We start from the raw sequence: 9,835 nt of genomic DNA on the forward strand, positions 1-9,835 counted from the left end.
TTTTCGTCACCAGCATTTTTAGTCATTTTTCGTCAACAGTATTTTTTCGTCACCAGCATTTTTCATCATTTTTCGTCACCAGCATTTTTTCGTCACCAGCATTTTTCGTCATTTTTCGTCACCAGCATTTTTCGTCATTTTTCGTCACCAGCATTTTTTTCGTCACCAGCATTTCTCGTCACCAGCATTTTTCGCCATTTTTCGTCACCAGCATTTTTCGTCATTTTTCGTCACCAGCATTTTTTCGTCACCAGCATCTTTCGTCATTTTTCGTCACCAGCATTTTTTCGTCACCAGCATTTTTCATCATTTTTCGTCACCAGCATTTTTTCGTCATTTTTCGTCACCAGCATCTTTCGTCATTTTTCGTCACCAGCATTTTTTCGTCACCAGCATTTTTCGCCATTTTTCGTCACCAGCATGTTTTCGTCACTAGCATTTTTAGTCATTTTTCGTCAACAGTATTTTTTCGTCACCAGCATTTTTCATCATTTTTCGTCACCAGCATTTTTTCGTCACCAGCATTTTTCGTCATTTTTCGTCACCAGCATTTTTCGTCATTTTTCGTCACCAGCATTTTTTCTTCACCAGCATTTTTCGTCATTTTTCGTCACCAGCATTTTTCGTCATTTTTCGTCACCAGCATTTTTTCTTCACCAGCATTTTTCGTCATTTTTCGTCACCAGCATTTTTTCGTCACCAGCATTTTTCATCATTTTTCGTCACCAGCATTTTTTCGTCATTTTTCGTCACCAGCATCTTTAGTCATTTTTTGTCACCAGCATTTTTTCGTCACCAGCATTTTTCGCCATTTTTCGTCACCAGCATGTTTTCGTCACCAGCATTTTTAGTCATTTTTCGTCACCAGTATTTTTTCGTCACCAGCATTTTTCGCCATTTTTCGTCACCAGCATGTTTTCGTCACTAGCATTTTTAGTCATTTTTCGTCAACAGTATTTTTTCGTCACCAGCATTTTTCATCATTTTTCGTCACCAGCATTTTTTCGTCATTTTTCGTCACCAGCATCTTTCGTCATTTTTCGTCACCAGCATTTTTTCGTCACCAGCATTTTTCATCATTTTTCGTCACCAGCATTTTTCGTCATTTTTCGTCACCAGCATTTTTCGTCACCAGCATTTTTTCGTCACCAGCATTTTTCGTCATTTTTCGTCACCAGCATTTTTTCGTCACCAGCATTTTTCGTCATTTTTCGTCACCAGCATTTTTTCGTCACCAGCATTTTTCGCCATTTTTCGTCACCAGCATGTTTTCGTCACCAGCATTTTTAGTCATTTTTCGTCACCAGCATTTTTTCGTCACCAGCATTTTTCATCATTTTTCGTCACCAGCATCTTTCGTCATTTTTCGTCACCAGCATTTTTTCGTCACCAGCATTTTTCATCATTTTTCGTCACCAGCATTTTTTCGTCATTTTTCGTCACCAGCATCTTTCGTCATTTTTCGTCACCAGCATTTTTTCGTCACCAGCATTTTTCGCCATTTTTCTTCACCAGCATGTTTTCGTCACCAGCATTTTTAGTCATTTTTCGTCACCAGCATTTTTTCGTCACCAGCATTTTTCATCATTTTTCGTCACCAGCATCTTTCGTCATTTTTCGTCACCAGCATTTTTTCGTCACCAGCATTTTTCATCATTTTTCGTCACCAGCATTTTTTCGTCATTTTTCGTCACCAGCATCTTTCGTCATTTTTCGTCACCAGCATTTTTTCGTCACCAGCATTTTTCGCCATTTTTCGTCACCAGCATGTTTTCGTCACCAGCATTTTTAGTCATTTTTCGTCACCAGCATTTTTTCGTCACCAGCATTTTTCATCATTTTTCGTCACCAGCATCTTTCGTCATTTTTCGTCACCAGCATTTTTTCGTCACCAGCATTTTTCATCATTTTTCGTCACCAGCATTTTTTCGTCACCAGCATTTTTCATCATTTTTCGTCATCAGCATTTTTTCGTCATTTTTCGTCACCAGCATCTTTCGTCATTTTTCGTCACCAGCATTTTTTCGTCACCAGCATTTTTCATCATTTTTCGTCACCAGCATTTTTTCGTCATTTTTCGTCACCAGCATCTTTCGTCATTTTTCGTCACCAGCATTTTTTCGTCACCAGCATTTTTCGCCATTTTTCGTCACCAGCATGTTTTCGTCACTAGCATTTTTAGTCATTTTTCGTCAACAGTATTTTTTCGTCACCAGCATTTTTCATCATTTTTCGTCACCAGCATTTTTTCGTCACCAGCATTTTTCGTCATTTTTCGTCACCAGCATTTTACGTCATTTTTCGTCACCAGCATTTTTCATCATTTTTTGTCATCAGCATTTTTTCGTCATTTTTCGTCACCAGCATCTTTCGTCATTTTTCGTCACCAGCATTTTTCATCATTTTTCGTCACCAGCATTTTTTCGTCATTTTTCGTCACCAGCATCTTTCTTCATTTTTCGTCACCAGCATTTTTTCGTCACCAGCATTTTTCGCCATTTTTCGTCACCAGCATGTTTTCGTCACCAGCATTTTTAGTCATTTTTCGTCAACAGTATTTTTTCGTCACCAGCATTTTTCATCATTTTTCGTCACCAGCATTTTTTCGTCACCAGCATTTTTCGTCATTTTTCGTCACCAGCATTTTTCGTCATTTTTCGTCACCAGCATTTTTCGTCATTTTTCGTCACCAGCATTTTTTTCGTCACCAGCATTTCTCGTCACCAGCATTTTTCGTCATTTTTCGTCACCAGCATTTTTCGTCATTTTTCGTCATCAGCATTTTTTCGTCATTTTTCGTCACCAGCATCTTTCGTCATTTTTCGTCACCAGCATTTTTTTTGTCACCAGCATTTTTCATCATTTTTCGTCACCAGCATTTTTTCGTCATTTTTCGTCACCAGCATCTTTCGTCATTTTTCGTCACCAGCATTTTTTCGTCACCAGCATTTTTCATCATTTTTCGTCACCAGCATTTTTTCGTCACCAGCATTTTTCGTCATTTTTCGTCACCAGCATCTTTCTTCATTTTTCGTCACCAGCATTTTTTCGTCACCAGCATTTTTCGCCATTTTTCGTCACCAGCATGTTTTCGTCACCAGCATTTTTAGTCATTTTTCGTCAACAGTATTTTTTCGTCACCAGCATTTTTCATCATTTTTCGTCACCAGCATTTTTTCGTCACCAGCATTTTTCGTCATTTTTCGTCACCAGCATTTTTCGTCATTTTTCGTCACCAGCATTTTTTTCGTCACCAGCATTTCTCGTCACCAGCATTTTTCGTCATTTTTCGTCACCAGCATTTTTCGTCATTTTTCGTCATCAGCATTTTTTCGTCATTTTTCGTCACCAGCATCTTTCGTCATTTTTCGTCACCAGCATTTTTTTTGTCACCAGCATTTTTCATCATTTTTCGTCACCAGCATTTTTTCGTCATTTTTCGTCACCAGCATCTTTCGTCATTTTTCGTCACCAGCATTTTTTCGTCACCAGCATTTTTCGTCATTTTTCGTCACCAGCATCTTTCGTCATTTTTCGTCACCAGTATTTTTTCGTCACCAGCATTTTTCGCCATTTTTCGTCACCAGCATGTTTTCGTCACTAGCATTTTTAGTCATTTTTCGTCAACAGTATTTTTTCGTCACCAGCATTTTTCATCATTTTTCGTCACCAGCATTTTTTCGTCACCAGCATTTTTCGTCATTTTTCGTCACCAGCATTTTTCGTCATTTTTCGTCACCAGCATTTTTTCTTCACCAGCATTTTTCGTCATTTTTCGTCACCAGCATTTTTCGTCATTTTTCGTCACCAGCATTTTTTCTTCACCAGCATTTTTCGTCATTTTTCGTCACCAGCATTTTTTCGTCACCAGCATTTTTCATCATTTTTCGTCACCAGCATTTTTTCGTCATTTTTCGTCACCAGCATCTTTCGTCATTTTTTGTCACCAGCATTTTTTCGTCACCAGCATTTTTCGCCATTTTTCGTCACCAGCATGTTTTCGTCACCAGCATTTTTAGTCATTTTTCGTCACCAGTATTTTTTCGTCACCAGCATTTTTCGCCATTTTTCGTCACCAGCATGTTTTCGTCACTAGCATTTTTAGTCATTTTTCGTCAACAGTATTTTTTCGTCACCAGCATTTTTCATCATTTTTCGTCACCAGCATTTTTTCGTCATTTTTCGTCACCAGCATCTTTCGTCATTTTTCGTCACCAGCATTTTTTCGTCACCAGCATTTTTCATCATTTTTCGTCACCAGCATTTTTCGTCATTTTTCGTCACCAGCATTTTTCGTCACCAGCATTTTTTCGTCACCAGCATTTTTCGTCATTTTTCGTCACCAGCATTTTTTCGTCACCAGCATTTTTCGTCATTTTTCGTCACCAGCATTTTTTCGTCACCAGCATTTTTCGCCATTTTTCGTCACCAGCATGTTTTCGTCACCAGCATTTTTAGTCATTTTTCGTCACCAGCATTTTTTCGTCACCAGCATTTTTCATCATTTTTCGTCACCAGCATCTTTCGTCATTTTTCGTCACCAGCATTTTTTCGTCACCAGCATTTTTCATCATTTTTCGTCACCAGCATTTTTTCGTCATTTTTCGTCACCAGCATCTTTCGTCATTTTTCGTCACCAGCATTTTTTCGTCACCAGCATTTTTCGCCATTTTTCTTCACCAGCATGTTTTCGTCACCAGCATTTTTAGTCATTTTTCGTCACCAGCATTTTTTCGTCACCAGCATTTTTCATCATTTTTCGTCACCAGCATCTTTCGTCATTTTTCGTCACCAGCATTTTTTCGTCACCAGCATTTTTCATCATTTTTCGTCACCAGCATTTTTTCGTCATTTTTCGTCACCAGCATCTTTCGTCATTTTTCGTCACCAGCATTTTTTCGTCACCAGCATTTTTCGCCATTTTTCGTCACCAGCATGTTTTCGTCACCAGCATTTTTAGTCATTTTTCGTCACCAGCATTTTTTCGTCACCAGCATTTTTCATCATTTTTCGTCACCAGCATCTTTCGTCATTTTTCGTCACCAGCATTTTTTCGTCACCAGCATTTTTCATCATTTTTCGTCACCAGCATTTTTTCGTCATTTTTCGTCACCAGCATCTTTCGTCATTTTTCGTCACCAGCATTTTTTCGTCACCAGCATTTTTCGCCATTTTTCGTCACCAGCATGTTTTCGTCACCAGCATTTTTAGTCATTTTTCGTCACCAGCATTTTTTCGTCACCAGCATTTTTCATCATTTTTCGTCACCAGCATCTTTCGTCATTTTTCGTCACCAGCATTTTTTCGTCACCAGCATTTTTCATCATTTTTCGTCACCAGCATTTTTTCGTCACCAGCATTTTTCATCATTTTTCGTCATCAGCATTTTTTCGTCATTTTTCGTCACCAGCATCTTTCGTCATTTTTCGTCACCAGCATTTTTTCGTCACCAGCATTTTTTCGTCACCAGCATTTTTCATCATTTTTCGTCACCAGCATTTTTTCGTCATTTTTCGTCACCAGCATCTTTCGTCATTTTTCGTCACCAGCATTTTTTCGTCACCAGCATTTTTCGCCATTTTTCGTCACCAGCATGTTTTCGTCACTAGCATTTTTAGTCATTTTTCGTCAACAGTATTTTTTCGTCACCAGCATTTTTCATCATTTTTCGTCACCAGCATTTTTTCGTCACCAGCATTTTTCGTCATTTTTCGTCACCAGCATTTTACGTCATTTTTCGTCACCAGCATTTTTCATCATTTTTTGTCATCAGCATTTTTTCGTCATTTTTCGTCACCAGCATCTTTCGTCATTTTTCGTCACCAGCATTTTTCATCATTTTTCGTCACCAGCATTTTTTCGTCATTTTTCGTCACCAGCATCTTTCTTCATTTTTCGTCACCAGCATTTTTTCGTCACCAGCATTTTTCGCCATTTTTCGTCACCAGCATGTTTTCGTCACCAGCATTTTTAGTCATTTTTCGTCAACAGTATTTTTTCGTCACCAGCATTTTTCATCATTTTTCGTCACCAGCATTTTTTCGTCACCAGCATTTTTCGTCATTTTTCGTCACCAGCATTTTTCGTCATTTTTCGTCACCAGCATTTTTTTCGTCACCAGCATTTCTCGTCACCAGCATTTTTCGTCATTTTTCGTCACCAGCATTTTTCGTCATTTTTCGTCATCAGCATTTTTTCGTCATTTTTCGTCACCAGCATCTTTCGTCATTTTTCGTCACCAGCATTTTTTTTGTCACCAGCATTTTTCATCATTTTTCGTCACCAGCATTTTTTCGTCATTTTTCGTCACCAGCATCTTTCGTCATTTTTCGTCACCAGCATTTTTTCGTCACCAGCATTTTTCATCATTTTTCGTCACCAGCATTTTTTCGTCACCAGCATTTTTCATCATTTTTCGTCATCAGCATTTTTTCGTCATTTTTCGTCACCAGCATCTTTCGTCATTTTTCGTCACCAGCATTTTTTTTGTCACCAGCATTTTTCATCATTTTTCGTCACCAGCATTTTTTCGTCATTTTTCGTCACCAGCATCTTTCGTCATTTTTCGTCACCAGCATTTTTTCGTCACCAGCATTTTTCGCCATTTTTCGTCACCAGCATGTTTTCGTCACCAGCATTTTTCATCATTTTTCGTCACCAGCATCTTTCGTCATTTTTCGTCACCAGCATTTTTTCGTCACCAGCATTTTTCATCATTTTTCGTCACCAGCATTTTTTCGTCATTTTTCGTCACCAGCATCTTTCGTCATTTTTCGTCACCAGCATGTTTTCGTCACTAGCATTTTTAGTCATTTTTCGTCAACAGTATTTTTTCGTCACCAGCATTTTTCATCATTTTTCGTCACCAGCATTTTTCGTCATTTTTCGTCACCAGCATTTTTCATCATTTTTCGTCATCAGCATTTTTTCGTCATTTTTCGTCACCAGCATCTTTCGTCATTTTTCGTCACCAGCATTTTTTCGTCACCAGCATTTTTCATCATTTTTCGTCACCAGCATTTTTCGTCACCAGCATTTTTTCGTCACCAGCATTTTTCGTCATTTTTCGTCACCAGCATTTTTTTCGTCACCAGCATTTTTCGTCACCAGCATTTTTTCGTCACCAGCATTTTTCGTCACCAGCATTTTTTCGTCACCAGCATTTTTCATCATTTTTTGTCATCAGCATTTTTTCGTCATTTTTCGTCACCAGCATCTTTCGTCATTTTTCGTCACCAGCATTTTTTCGTCACCAGCATTTTTCATCATTTTTCGTCACCAGCATTTTTTCGTCATTTTTCGTCACCAGCATCTTTCGTCATTTTTCGTCACCAGCATTTTTTCGTCACCAGCATCTTTCGTCATTTTTCGTCACCAGCATCTTTCGTCATTTTTCGTCACCAGCATTTTTTTGTCACCAGCATTTTTCATCATTTTTCGTCACCAGCATTTTTTCGTCATTTTTCGTCACCAGCATCTTTCGTCATTTTTCGTCACCAGCATTTTTTCGTCACCAGCATTTTTCGCCATTTTTCGTCACCAGCATGTTTTCGTCACCAGCATTTTTAGTCATTTTTCGTCACCAGCATTTTTTCGTCACCAGCATTTTTCATCATTTTTCGTCATCAGCATTTTTTCGTCATTTTTCGTCACCAGCATCTTTCGTCATTTTTCGTCACCAGCATTTTTTCGTCACCAGCATTTTTCATCATTTTTCGTCACCAGCATTTTTTCGTCATTTTTCGTCACCAGCATCTTTCGTCATTTTTCGTCACCAGCATTTTTTCGTCACCAGCATTTTTCGCCATTTTTCGTCACCAGCATGTTTTCGTCACTAGCATTTTTAGTCATTTTTCGTCAACAGTATTTTTTCGTCACCAGCATTTTTCATCATTTTTCGTCACCAGCATTTTTTCGTCACCAGCATTTTTCGTCATTTTTCGTCACCAGCATTTTTCGTCATTTTTCGTCACCAGCATTTTTCATAATTTTTCGTCATCAGCATTTTTTCGTCATTTTTCGTCACCAGCATCTTTCGTCATTTTTCGTCACCAGCATTTTTTCGTCACCAGCATTTTTCACATTTTTCGTCACCAGCATTTTTTCGTCATTTTTCGTCACCAGCATCTTTCTTCATTTTTCGTCACCAGCATGTTTTCGTCACCAGCATTTTTAGTCATTTTTCGTCAACAGTATTTTTTCGTCACCAGCATTTTTCATCATTTTTCGTCACCAGCATTTTTTCGTCACCAGCATTTTTCGTCATTTTTCGTCACCAGCATTTTTCGTCATTTTTCGTCACCAGCATTTTTTTCGTCACCAGCATTTCTCGTCACCAGCATTTTTCGTCATTTTTCGTCACCAGCATTTTTCGTCATTTTTCGTCACCAGCATTTTTTCTTCACCAGCATTTTTCGTCATTTTTGGTCACCAGCATTTTTTTTGTCACCAGCATTTTTCGTCATTTTTCGTCACAAGCATTTTTCGTCACCAGCATTTTTTCGTCACCAGCATTTTTCGTCATTTTTCGTCACCAGCATTTTTTCGTCACCAGCATTTTTCGTCACCAGCATTTTTTCGTCACCAGCATTTTTCGTCATTTTTCGTCACCAGCATTTTTTCGTCACCAGCATTTTTCATCATTTTTCGTCATCAGCATTTTTTCGTCATTTTTCGTCACCAGCATCTTTCGTCATTTTTCGTCACCAGCATTTTTTCGTCACCAGCATTTTTCATCATTTTTCGTCACCAGCATTTTTTCGTCATTTTTCGTCACCAGCATCTTTCGTCATTTTTCGTCACCAGCATTTTTTCGTCACCAGCATTTTTCGCCATTTTTCGTCACCAGCATGTTTTCGTCACTAGCATTTTTAGTCATTTTTCGTCAACAGTATTTTTTCGTCACCAGCATTTTTCATCATTTTTCGTCACCAGCATTTTTTCGTCACCAGCATTTTTCGTCATTTTTCGTCATCAGCATTTTTTCGTCATTTTTCGTCACCAGCATCTTTCGTCATTTTTCGTCACCAGCATTTTTCATCATTTTTCGTCACCAGCATTTTTCGCCATTTTTCGTCACCAGCATGTTTTCGTCACTAGCATTTTTAGTCATTTTTCGTCAACAGTATTTTTTCGTCACCAGCATTTTTCATCATTTTTCGTCACCAGCATTTTTCGTCATTTTTCGTCACCAGCATTTTTCATCATTTTTCGTCATCAGCATTTTTTCGTCATTTTTCGTCACCAGCATCTTTCGTCATTTTTCGTCACCAGCATTTTTTCGTCACCAGCATTTTTCATCATTTTTCGTCACCAGCATTTTTCGTCACCAGCATTTTTCGTCATTTTTCGTCACCAGCATTTTTCGTCACCAGCATCTTTCGTCACCAGCATTTTTCATCATTTTTCGTCACCAGCATTTTTCGCCATTTTTCGTCACCAGCATGTTTTCGTCACTAGCATTTTTAGTTATTTTTCGTCAACAGTATTTTTTCGTCACCAGCATTTTTCATCATTTTTCGTCACCAGCATTTTTCGTCATTTTTCGTCACCAGCATTTTTCATCATTTTTCGTCATCAGCATTTTTTCGTCATTTTTCGTCACCAGCATCTTTCGTCATTTTTCGTCACCAGCATTTTTTCGTCACCAGCATTTTTCATCATTTTTCGTCACCAGCATTTTTCGTCACCAGCATTTTTCGTCATTTTTCGTCACCAGCATTTTTCGTCACCAGCATTTTTTCGTCACCAGCATTTTTCGTCATTTTTCGTCACCAGCATTTTTTCGTCACCAGCATTTTTCGTCACCAGCATTTTTTCGTCACCAGCATTTTTC

Source organism: Gymnoscopelus microlampas (genome assembly GCF_963454915.1).
Source record: "Gymnoscopelus microlampas genome assembly, chromosome: 16".
In the NCBI taxonomy this organism is placed as follows: Eukaryota; Metazoa; Chordata; class Actinopteri; order Myctophiformes; family Myctophidae; genus Gymnoscopelus; species Gymnoscopelus microlampas.